Genomic DNA, 12,268 nt, shown 5'->3' on the forward strand with positions numbered 1-12,268 from the left:
TCCCTGCAGCCTTGTCCCCAGTGCAGCCTTGTCCCCAGTGTCCATGCCTCCTGCCGCCGCCGCCACCGCCGCCATACACATGGTAGTAGTTTTAAATATGGCGCCGCGGAGTTCGGAGAGACTCGGCGCCGGCAGAAGTGAACGAACGCCGCCGAGATACACATAGCCGAGGGTTCTTGGCTCTTTCCGGCGCCGCTCACAGTCCCGCCCAGTCCCGCCCTATGATGGACATAACACAGGTCCAATGGCGGGACTGGGCGTGACAGTGAGCGGCGCCGGAAAGAGCCGAATACACCCGACTATGTGTATCTCGGCTCTGTGATTTCGGCGGCGCTCGTTCAGCACCGCCGAGTCCCTCCGAACTCCGCGGCGCCATATTTGAAACTACTCGCTATGTAAATGTCGGCGGCGATCGCCGACATTCACATAGCGATAGCGGGGATCGGCGTATAACACGCACCCACGACTTTCCCCTCATTTTAAGGGGAAAAAAGTGCGTGTTATACGCCGATAAATACGGTAGTTCCTTCACAGGAAGTATCAGGTCTCACACTAAAGACAGGGGTCGTGCATTAACCTGTACAGCGACATGCCTTGAACCTCATGCTTCAACACAAATAGAAATTGACGATCTAAGAAGGTGCAGATTAACTGTACAGGGCAACAAATGGCACCATGAAACTTCATGATCAATGTCCATCTTATGCAGGTGAGAATAATTACCATGCCTTTAAGGAATACAATGGTATCCACTCTTCACCCTCAGAATGCTAACTAGACAGTGGAAGATCAACAGTAGACTGATGAAGTTACCACTTTGCTTACACTTCTCTTTTCTCCTATCAGCATTTTCATTGGGAGCACACTGCATGCTGCACATCTGATTTACTCCTAATCCTGCCCCTCCCTCTCCCAGTAGAGTTGCCACCTTTTCTTCAAGCCAAACCTGAACACTTTAGCGGCGCACAGCGATTTTGTTTTTATACATATATTTTGCAAGTAAAAAACATTTCTAATCATATGAAGTTAATCACAAGAGTCCCCCTTTACATCAGAGTCCACAGAGTTCCCCTTTTACATCTGAACTCGCAAAGTTCCCTTACACTGTAAGGGGGGACTCTGCAGACTCTGATGTAAGGGAGAACTCTGGGGACTCTAACATAAGGATGCTCTGGGAACCCTGATGTAAGGGGTGCTCTGAGAACTCTGATTTACCTTAGTGTACTCACTCAGAGGCAGGAGAGAGAAGGGGGGAGACTTCAGTCACAGACAGGGATGGATGGTGAGCTCACTCATCCCTTGGCAGTCAGCACCTCTCATCTAGATATATCGGAGGCTGCTGGACTTCAAATTTCTGCCCCCCCACTTTCCTTTTCTGAGGCACAGCGCTGGGGATTGGAGTGTGAGCAGACACAGAGGGATGGGGGGGAGGAAGAGGAGAAAATCGAGCCCTCTCTCCTCTCCTGTCTGTTTGTGTATGGGAGGGAGGGGATTGTTACTGCTGGCTTTTGGCAGTGTGAAAGAGCGTGTAACAGACAATCTCGGCTTAGACAGCTGCAGCCAGCAACCCTGCTGGGAAGTCATAGTCCAGTCTGAATAATGTGTCCGGGATTCAGGCAGTTTGAAACACGGACACATGATTCCAAACCCGAACTGTCCGGGTGAATCCCGGACAGGTGGCAACCCTATCTCTCAGTCTGAGTGCCATTCTGAGTGCTGCTACATAGAGGACTACAAGAGGCTGAAACCAAGTAACATTCAGCTGCACAATCTGCACAGAAAATACATATAATGATTTGTAAATATATACCTATCTGCACTAATTAGTATTTTTATATGTGCCTGGACTTTTGACTTAAAGGAGAAGTACATTATTAAAAAAACAAAAAGAAAACAAACATCTATACTCGTTTATATGGCTGCAACGTCATTCCAATGCTGCAGCTGTCTCCCACCAGCTCTAAGCCAGAGAACTGTGCGATCATGTGACCACTGATCGCTCAGATCTCGGGTCCACTCTGAGTATAGAGCACAGGAGCTCTGCCTCACCCCTCTAGCAGTCACTGGGCATCTGGGTGGATCTTGAAATTATTGTTTAGATACATTTAGAGACTGGGGTTGCTCTGTGATATCAGCCAGCACTGGGCTTTCGATCGTTGGTGGCCAATTCTGGGTCACAGGACTGCAAAACTAAGTGCACTCCTGTTACCCACAAGAGAAGTATGGTCTTTGAAAAAAAAAAAAAAAACACCATATAAAATACGATCCAGATGTTTTCCTGTTTTTTACATATGGATCAGAGAGTGGCCTCTCATGTGCAGAGATCAGTCACCTCTTTTGTTCAGCATCCAGTGAATTGATTGACAGATTGACAGCAAGGGAGCAGAGCTCATTTTTAATACCATCATATTCTTTGTGTCAGGCATATTTTTATGTGCAATCTACTGCACTAGAATTCTGAAAGAGTAGCTGATTTCATGTCAAGAATGTAAACGCGGCTTTATGGTAAAAAAAAAATGCATAATTGGAGCATAATGAAGGATTTGATGTTTTGTCAAAGAATTGTACATGTCAAGGCCCTTTAAGTGGAATAAATACAATGACAGTTGTTCTGTCACTTAGACAGTATTATTGGCTGTTATTTATTTCTCTTGTTCAAATATTGCCTGCCAATAATGCAAAATCCAGAGAAAAATCTGTTCCAAATGGTTCCCAAAAGTTCTTTCATATAAAAGAAGCATTTTTTACTCTGAGAATGTGATCAGCTTAAAGCAGTGGTCTCCAAACTGCAACTCTTTGCTACACCTTTATCTGGCCTTTGGGGCACTATTCCACGCCACAAAAAAAGAAGCACAGCTCCTCTCACTGACACCAACAATGGGGCATAATTCCTTCTACTGATCCCAATGATGGGCACTATTCCCCCCACTGATCCCAATGATGGGCACTATTCCTCCCACTGATCCCAATGATGGGCACTATTCCCCCCACTGATCCCAATAATAGGGCACTATTCCTCCCACTGATCCCAATGATGGGCACTATTCCCCCCACTGATCCCAATAATAGGGCACTATTCCTCCCACTGATCCCAATAATAGGGCACTATTCCTCCCACTGATCCCAATGATGGGCACTATTCCTCCCACTGATCCCAATGATGGGCACTATTCCTCCCACTGATCCCAATGATGGGCACTATTCCTCCCACTGATCCCAATGATAGGGCACTATTCCTCCCACTGATCCCAATAATGGGGCACTATTCCTCCCACTGATCCCAATAATAGGGCACTATTCCTCCCACTGATCCCAATAATGGGGCACTATTCCTCCCACTGATCCCAATTATGGGCACTATTCCTCCCACTGATCCCAATGATGGGCACTATTCCTCCCACTGATCCCAATAATAGGGCACTATTCCTCCCACTGATACCAATGATGGGCACTATTCCTCCCACTGATCCCAATGATGGGCACTATTCCTCCCACTGATCCCAATGATGGGCACTATTCCTCCCACTGATCCCAATAATGGGGCACTATTGATCTTTTATTAACCACTTGAGCCCCGGACCATTATGCTGCCTAAGGACCAGAGGTCTTTTTCCAATTTGGCACTGCGTCGCTTTAACTGCTAATTGCGCGGTCATGCAATGCTGTACCCAAACGAAATTTGCGTCCTTTTCTTCCCACAAATAGAGCTTTCTTTTGATGGTATTTGATCACCTCTGCGGTTTTTATTTTTTGCGCTATAAACGGAAAAAGACCGAAAATTTTGAAAAAAAATGATATTTTCTACTTTTTGTTATAAAAAAAATCCAATAAACTAAATTTTAGTCATACATTTAGGCCAAAATGTATTCGGCCACATGTCTTTGGTAAAAAAAATGTCAATAAGCGTATATTTATTGGTTTGCGCAAAAGTTATAGCGTCTACAAACTAGGGTACATTTTCTGGAATTTACACAGCTTTTAGTTTATGACTGCCTATGTCATTTCTTGAGGTGCTAAAATGGCAGGGCAGTACAAAACCCCCCCAAATGACCCCATTTTGGAAAGTAGACACCCCAAGGAAATTGCTGAGAGGCATGTTGAACCCATTGAATATTTATTTTTTTTGTCCCAAGTGATTGAAAAATGACAAAAAAAAAAAAAAAAAAAAAAATATTTACAAAAAGTGGTCACTAAATGATATATTGCTCACACAGGCCATGGGCCTATGTGGAATTGCACCCCAAAATACATTTAGCTGCTTCTCCTGAGTATGGGGATACCACATGTGTGGGACTTTTTGGGAGCCTAGCCGCGTACGGGGCCCCGAAAACCAATCACCGCCTTCAGGATTTCTAAGGGTGTAAATTTTTGCTTTCACTCTTCACTGCCTATCACAGTTTCGGAGGCCATGGAATGCCAAGATGGCACAAAACCCCCCAAAATGACCCCATTTTGGAAAGTAGACACCCCAAGCTATTTGCTGAGAGGCATATTGAGTCCATGGAATATTTTATATTTTGACACAAGTTGCGGGAAAGTGACACTTTTTTTTTTTTTTTTTTTTTTTTTTCATAAAGTTGTCACTAAATGATATATTGCTCACACAGGCCATGGGCATATGTGGAATTGCACCCCAAAATACATTTAGCTGCTTCTCCTGAGTATGGGGATACCACATGTGTGGGACTTTTTGGGAGCCTAGCCGCGTACTGGACCCCGAAAACCAATCACTGCCTTCAGGATTTCTAAGGGTGAAAATTTTTGATTTCACTCTTTACTGCCTATCACAGTTTCGGAGGCAATGGAATGCCCAGGTGGCACAAACCCCCCCCCCAAATGACCCCATTTTGGAAAGTAGACACCCCAAGCTATTTGCTGAAAGGCATGGTGAGTATTTTGCAGCTCTCATTTGTTTTTGAAAATGAAGAAAGACAAGAAAAAACATTTTTTTTTTTCTTTTTTCAATTTTCAAAACTTTGTGACAAAAAGTGAGGTCTGCAAAATACTCACTATACCTCTCAGCAAATAGCTTGGGGTGTCTACTTTCCAAAATGGGGTCATTTGGGGGGGTTTTGTGCCACCTGGGCATTCCATGGCCTCCGAAACTGTGATAGGCAGTGAAGAGTGAAATCAAAAATTCACGCCCTTAGAAAGCCTGAAGGCGGTGCTTGGTTTTCGGGGTCCCGTACGCGGCTAGGCTCCCAAAAAGTCTCACTCATGTGGTATCCCCGTACTCAGGAGAAGCAGCAGAATGTATTTTGGGGTGTAATTTCACATATTTCCATGGCATGTTTGAGCAATATATCATTTAGTGACAACTTTGTGCAAAAAAAAAAAAAAAAAAAAAAAAATTTGTCTCTTTCCCGCAACTTGTGTCGCAATATAAAATATTCCATGGACTCGACATGCCTCTCAGCAAATAGCTTGGGGTGTCTACTTTCCAAAATGGGGTCATTTGGGGGGGTTTTGAACTGTCCTGGCATTTTATGCACAACATTTAGAAGCTTATGTCACACATCACCCACTCTTCTAACCACTTGAAGACAAAGCCCTTTCTGACACTTATTGTTTACATGAAAAAGTTTTTTTTTTTTGCAAAAAAATTACTTTGAACCCCCAAACATTATATATTTTTTTAAAGCAAATGCCCTACAGATTAAAATGGTGGGTGTTTCATTTTTTTTTTTCACACAGTAATTGCGCAGCGATTTTTCAAACGCATTTTTTGGGGAAAAAATTTTAATGCACTAAAACACGCTATATTGCCCAAATGTTTGATGAAATAAAAAAGATGATCTTAGGCCGAGTACATGGATACCAAACATGACATGCTTTAAAATTGCGCACAAACGTGCAGTGGCAACAAAATAAATACATGTTTAAAAGCCTTCAAAAGCCTTTACAGGTTACCACTTTAGATTTACAGAGGAGGTCTACTGGAAAAATTACTGCACTCGATCTGGCCTTCGCGGTGATACCTCACATGCATGGTGCAATTGCTGTTTACGTTTGACGACAGACCGCCGCTTGCGTTCGCCTTAGCGCGAGAGCAGGGGGCGACAGGGGTGTTTTTTTTTTTTTTTTCTTTATTATTTTTTTGCTTTTTTAATCTTACTTTTAAACTGTTCCTTTCATATTTTTTTTTTTAATCATTTTTATTGTTATCTCGGGGAATGTAAATATCCCCTATGATAGCAATAGGTAGTGACAGGTACTCTTTTTTGAAAAAATTGTGGTCTATTAGACCCTAGATCTCTCCTCTGCCCTCAAAGCATCTGACCACACCAAGATCGGTGTGATAAAATGCTTCCCCAATTTCCCAATGGCGCTATTTACATCCGGCGAAATCTAAGTCATAAAATACTCGTAGCTTCCGGTTTCTTAGGCCATAGAGATGTTTGGAGCCACTCTGGTCTCTGATCAGCTCTATGGTCAGCTGGCTGAATCACCGGCTGCATTCTCAGGTTCCCTGTTGAGACAGGAGAGCCAGAGAAAAACACGGAAGACGGTGGGGGGGGGGGCATTCCCTCCCACGGCTTGTAAAAGCAGTCTAGAGGCTAATTAGCCGCTAGGATTGCTTTTACATGAAAGCCGACCGCTGGCTGAAAAGAATGATACCAAGATGATACCTAAACCTGCAGGCATCATTCTGGTATAACCACTCAAAGTCGTGAATGGCGTACCTGAAGACAAAAAAATGGTTAACAATGGTTAACAATAAAGCACAGTAAACAGTAAAGTATAAATAATTACATACCTGAAAAACAAACATGATAAAACATAATAACAATAACAATAACAATAAAACATTGCAGAATAGAATACAGTAAAAAAGAGCAGAACAATAGAGAGAGAATAGAGAGAGAGAGAACAATAAAACAACAACTATTTTTTTTTATTTCATATTTTTTTTTTTTTTTTACACTTTTTTTGTAACTAACTTTTATAACGGTAACCGGTTCCAGGTTCGGGTCTCTCAAAATGCGATGGCATTTTGGGAGACCCTGTGAAAGTGTGCCTAGTCTGTGCAATGCTGTACCCTACGCTAATACTCAACTAGTGAATGGTAGCGTTCAAAACATTCACCAATGCAAAGACCAGGATTGTCAGGACAGGAGGGACAATAATAGCGGGCGTCACGCCTATATCCGCGCTTGCTGCAGACACGACATCTTTTTTGGGGGGTTCGTTGGGTAGGGGTACTCGGGAGGACATAAAAATGCCTCTCATGCAGCCGACTGCATTTGGTTGGGGATGTGAATGGGGGAAGTACGGGCGCTGCAGAAGCGGTGGGATCCCAATTAGGATTGGCGAATGCAGCAGGAAGGGCACTATGGGCACGACGGGCCTGTGTTTGTCTTTTTGGTGGCAGCGGGACACTACTTGTGCTTGCCACCTCACCAGCTTCAACTGCACTTATGGGACTCGCCACGTCACCACGTGTTACTGCAGTGCTGGTTTGACTACGACCGGGGTGTACTAGGCCGCTGGCGCTTGCCAGTTCACCAAAACGCTACCAAAAAACTGTTAGCGATCGCAGGGATCAGGCCTGACTCTGCGAACGCTGCAGTTATGCGTTTAGTGTTTTGTAAGTGACAGTGATCGATCGATACTGCACTTGGGTGGGCTGGGCCGGGCCGGGCGGAGGGGCAAAACGCAGGTGCTAGCAGGTATCTGGGCTGATCCCGCTAACACTGCGTTTTTGGGAACCCTAAACTGCTGGTGACGCTAGTATAGATCTGATCGGATCAGATATTGATGCGATCAGATACTATACCACTAAGGGAGGTGTACGGTGCGTGCGTGGGTGTTAGCGGTACTGGCGCTAATCTGACGCTGCCTGGGGCTGGTGCTTGCCAGTTCACCAAAATACTACCAAAAAAACTGTTAGCGATTGCAGGGATCAGGCCTGACTCTGCGAACGCTGCAGTTATGCGTTTAGTGTTTTGTAAGTGTCAGTGATCGATCGATACTGCACTTGGGTGGGCTGGGCCGGGCGGAGGCGCAAAACGCAGGTGCTAGCAGGTATCTGGGCTGATTCCGCTAACACTGCGTTTTTGGGAACCCTAAACTGCTGGGGACGCTAGTATAGATCTGATCGGATCAGATATTGATCCGTTCAGATACTATACCACTAAGGGAGGCGTATGCTGCGTGCGTGGGTGTTAGCGGTACTGGCGCTAACCTGACGCCTGGGGCTGGTGCTTGCCAGTTCACCAAAATGCTACCAAAAAAACTGTTAGCGATCGCAGGGATCAGGCCTGACTCTGCGAACGCTGCAGTTATGCGTTTAGTGTTTTGTAAGTGACAGTGATCGATCGATACTGCACTTGGGTGGGCTGGGCGGAGGCACAAAACGCAGGTGCTAGCAGGTATCTGGGCTGATCCCGCTAACACTGCGTTTTTGGGAACCCTAAACTGCTGGGGACGCTAGTATAGATCTGATCGGATCAGATATTGATGCGTTCAGATACTATACCACTAAGGGAGGTGTACGGTGCGTGCGTGGGTGTTAGCGGTACTGGCGCTAATCTGACGCTGCCTGGGGCGACGCATATCACCGCCGGGCAATCGGGGGGCTAAACCTTTATTCGGTAATAAACGGCGGGTGCCCTGACACTATAAAAAATAAACTAACTAACCAGCGTCAACCGTAACGGTTATACGGTGATCAGTGGTGAAAGGGTTAACTAGGGGGCAATCAAGGGGTTAAAACATTTATCAGATAGTATAGGGGGGTCCCTGACGCTATAAAACGCTGACGGCGAACCTAAATATTTACCTCACTAACTAGCGTCACCAGCGACACTAATACAGCGATCAGAAAAATGATCGCTTAGTGACACTGGTGACAGGGGGTGATCAAGGGGTTAAAACTTTATTAGGGGGGGTTAGGGGGGTACCCTAGACCTACAGGGGGGTAACAGTAACTGTCCCAACACTGTAACTGTCACAAACTGACACTATGCAGTAATCAGAAAAAAAAAAAAAAAAAAAAACTGCTGGTGTCAGTTTGTGACAGGGGGGGGGGGGTGATTGGGGGGGGATCGGGGGGCGATCGGGGGGGGGATCGGGGTGTTTTGTGTGCCTGGCATGTTCTACTGTGTGTGTGTGTGTTGTGCACTCACATTGATGTCTTCTCTCCTCGGGCCGGAACGGAAATTACCGAGCCGAGGAGAGATGACATCATTTCCTTTGCTGCTGTTTAGCATACAGCAGCAAAGGAAGATTCTCATTGGCCGGCGGCGATCGCGAGGGGGGGGCCACGAACGGATGGTCTCCCCCTCATCACCGATCGCCGCTGGACAAAAGACGACCGCCTTGGGCACCGGGGGGGGGTCCGATCGGACCCCCCACCCGCGGAAGGCAAATCACGTCCCCTGTACGTGATTTTGCCTGTCCGTGCCACTTTGCCGACGTACATCGGCGTGAGGCGGTCGTCAAGTGGTTAAAAGAATCAAGCAACCAATTTTATACAAAAGTAAAAAACAAAACCATAGTACAAAACTTCAACAGAAATCCAAGGAATACACATCCATGTTCAGAATATATACAATATATACATAATCCACTACCAAAATTATTTACATAAAGCAGCAGAGAGGGCCTAAGAGGCACAACCCATCACCTATGTACGCAGCCATTTATCAAAAATTAATCAAAAAAAAAAAAAAATAATCTAGGGTGATAAGAGACAGACAGCCACACCCGGGAAAGAGACTCCTGGCAGTCAGGGAGGCCTGAAACCCCTCCACGCCTTCAACCAAGCCCCCTGACTCCGCTTGTCTCTCTCGAGCACCCGAATCTTCTCCACCTCATGCAGAATGTCATACACCACCACCTGAACAGGAAGGATTTTACGCCGAATGCAGACCTGACACCGTGCGTTCCAAGTGAAATAACGGACTACTAGGCTAACTAGAAAAAGTGTATCTAAACAAAAAACCCCACCAGTATTGAATGCTCCGTACACCCACTCAGCATAACCCAGCCTGGAGAGGAAAGGAACACCGAGGACCCGTCCCACCTGTTTGTACACCTCTATGTTAAAAGGGCAATGAAGCAGAAAATGGTCCATAGTCTCCTCCTCACCTGCACACTCCTCCCGAGGACAGCTACGATCCACCCCACTGCGGAATTTCAAATTGCCCCTAACATAGAGTCTCCCATGGAAGCACAACCAGGCCAGATCCCTGAATTTAGGGGGTACTCTGTCCAAATTAATAAGTCTTAACCCTGCCCTCAAAACTGGGCCTGGGCAATCCCTTAAGGCCAGTGGGTCATGAAAGACTTCGCTCAAGACTCGACTCATAAGGACTTTCCTCGGAACCGATCTGAGATCTTCAGCCGACAATCGCCACTGCCGTAGTAACTTCAGGCACGGAGCGACATAGGCTGGTAGCTGACCACGATGACCCCTGAGATTCTTCACTTGGCCACCTTCTTCCCAAAGTCGTAGAAAAGGCCTAAACCAAGATCTAAATATGCCTGCCCATCCAGGAGGTTCCACTGCAAGCATATTACCAATATTAAACTTGAGAAAAAGCAGTGAAAAGAAAAGAACTGGGTTGACCATACCTAAGCCACCCTCCCTCCTGGATAGATAGGTGACATTCCTCTTGATGGGGTTCAGTCTGTTCCCCCACAACATCTGGAAGAACACACTACTGACCCTAGCATAGAGAGACACTGGCAAGATGCAGACAAAGCTGACATACAAGAAGATCGGAATCAGGTAAGTCTTAATCAGATCAACCCTTTCCCTCATAGATAACTTCCATCTCTTCCAGCTGACCACCTTAGTATTGGCAATTTCCAGTCTGCCTTCCCAGTTTTTTAGGCCATAATCGCCAGGTCCAAATTCAATGCCTAAAATCTTAATTCTTTCCTGGGGCACTGGAAAGGTGTCCGGGAGATCAAACCCCTCACCTTCCTTTCCCATCCAGAAAACTTCACTCTTTTCCTGATTGATCTTGGAGCCTGATGCTTCAGAATACCGTGATGTCAGAGAGACCACCTCCTCTGCTTCATCCGCCCCAGTGACAATCACCGACACATCGTCCGCATAGGCAACAACCCTCAAAGGCGGCTCACCCGGAAGCCCCACTGGCACCCCACACAACATGCCGCTCTCTAGCCTCCTGATGAAGGGGTCGATTGCAAACACATAGAGCAGGGGACTCAGGGGACAACCCTGGCGCACCCCGGAGCCAACCTCAAAGGACTGCCCAACCCAACCATTAACAAGAGGAAAGCTCTCTGCCCCCTCATACAAGACTTTTAACCAATCGACAAAACCACCCGGCAGACCGTACTTACTAAGGAGCAACCACAGGTACTCATGGTTAACACGATCAAAAGCCTTTGCCTGATCCAATGTCAGCAAATACTTTCCCCAGCCTGCAGCCCTGCACCGCTCCAAGGCCTCCCGGACAGCTAAAACTGCTGTGAAGGTGCACCTACCCTGGACCGAACAGTGCTGATGGCGAGAAAGCAAAGACTCTGCTACTGACGATAGGCGCCAGAAAATGATCTTTGCCAGTATCTTTCTATCGACATTAAGAAGGCTGATGGGGCGCCAATTCTCAATCATCGAAGGATCTTTACCCTTTGAAAGAAGAATCACAGCTGAGTGCCTCATGGAAGAGGGAAGTACCCCCTTAGCAAGGCAACTGTTAAAAACCTCTACCAAATGTGGGGCCAGAATAGACTTAAAAGCTTTGTAAAACTCAGCCGTCAAGCCATCCGGTCCAGGTGACTTTTTGATGGCAAGCTGTTCAATTGCCCTTATCACCTCTTCAACTGTGATCTCCTCTGTCAAATTCATCAATGGGACATCTTCATCATTTAGACCTGGAGTAGAGTCCAAAAAGCTTTCCATCTTGTCACGGTCAAGCTCTTTCCTCCCAAGAAGGTCAGCATAAAAGGACCTCACGACCTCCAGAATCCCTGACCTGGACTTTGTCAAGGAACCTGTACTGTCCTTAAGGCCAACGACCGTTTTAACAGCTACACCTTGTTTGCAGTTCTGGTAAGGGTCAGGCGAGTGGTACTTCCCATAGTCCCTCTCCAGAACCAAAGAGGCATGCCGGTCATATTGACACTTCCTGAGAAGGAGTTTCACTTCGGAGATTGCCCCAGGATCTCCTCCTCTCGAGACAAGAATATCCAGCTTCCTCCGTAAACGTTGGTAGGTCATGTATTTATTAAACTGCTTTCTATTGGCTAGGCCCCTGAAGAATCCAGCAATCCTCTTTTTGGTCAGCTC

The sequence above is a fragment of the Aquarana catesbeiana genome, linkage group LG12, assembly GCF_042186555.1.
Source record: "Aquarana catesbeiana isolate 2022-GZ linkage group LG12, ASM4218655v1, whole genome shotgun sequence".
In the NCBI taxonomy this organism is placed as follows: domain Eukaryota; kingdom Metazoa; phylum Chordata; class Amphibia; order Anura; family Ranidae; genus Aquarana; species Aquarana catesbeiana.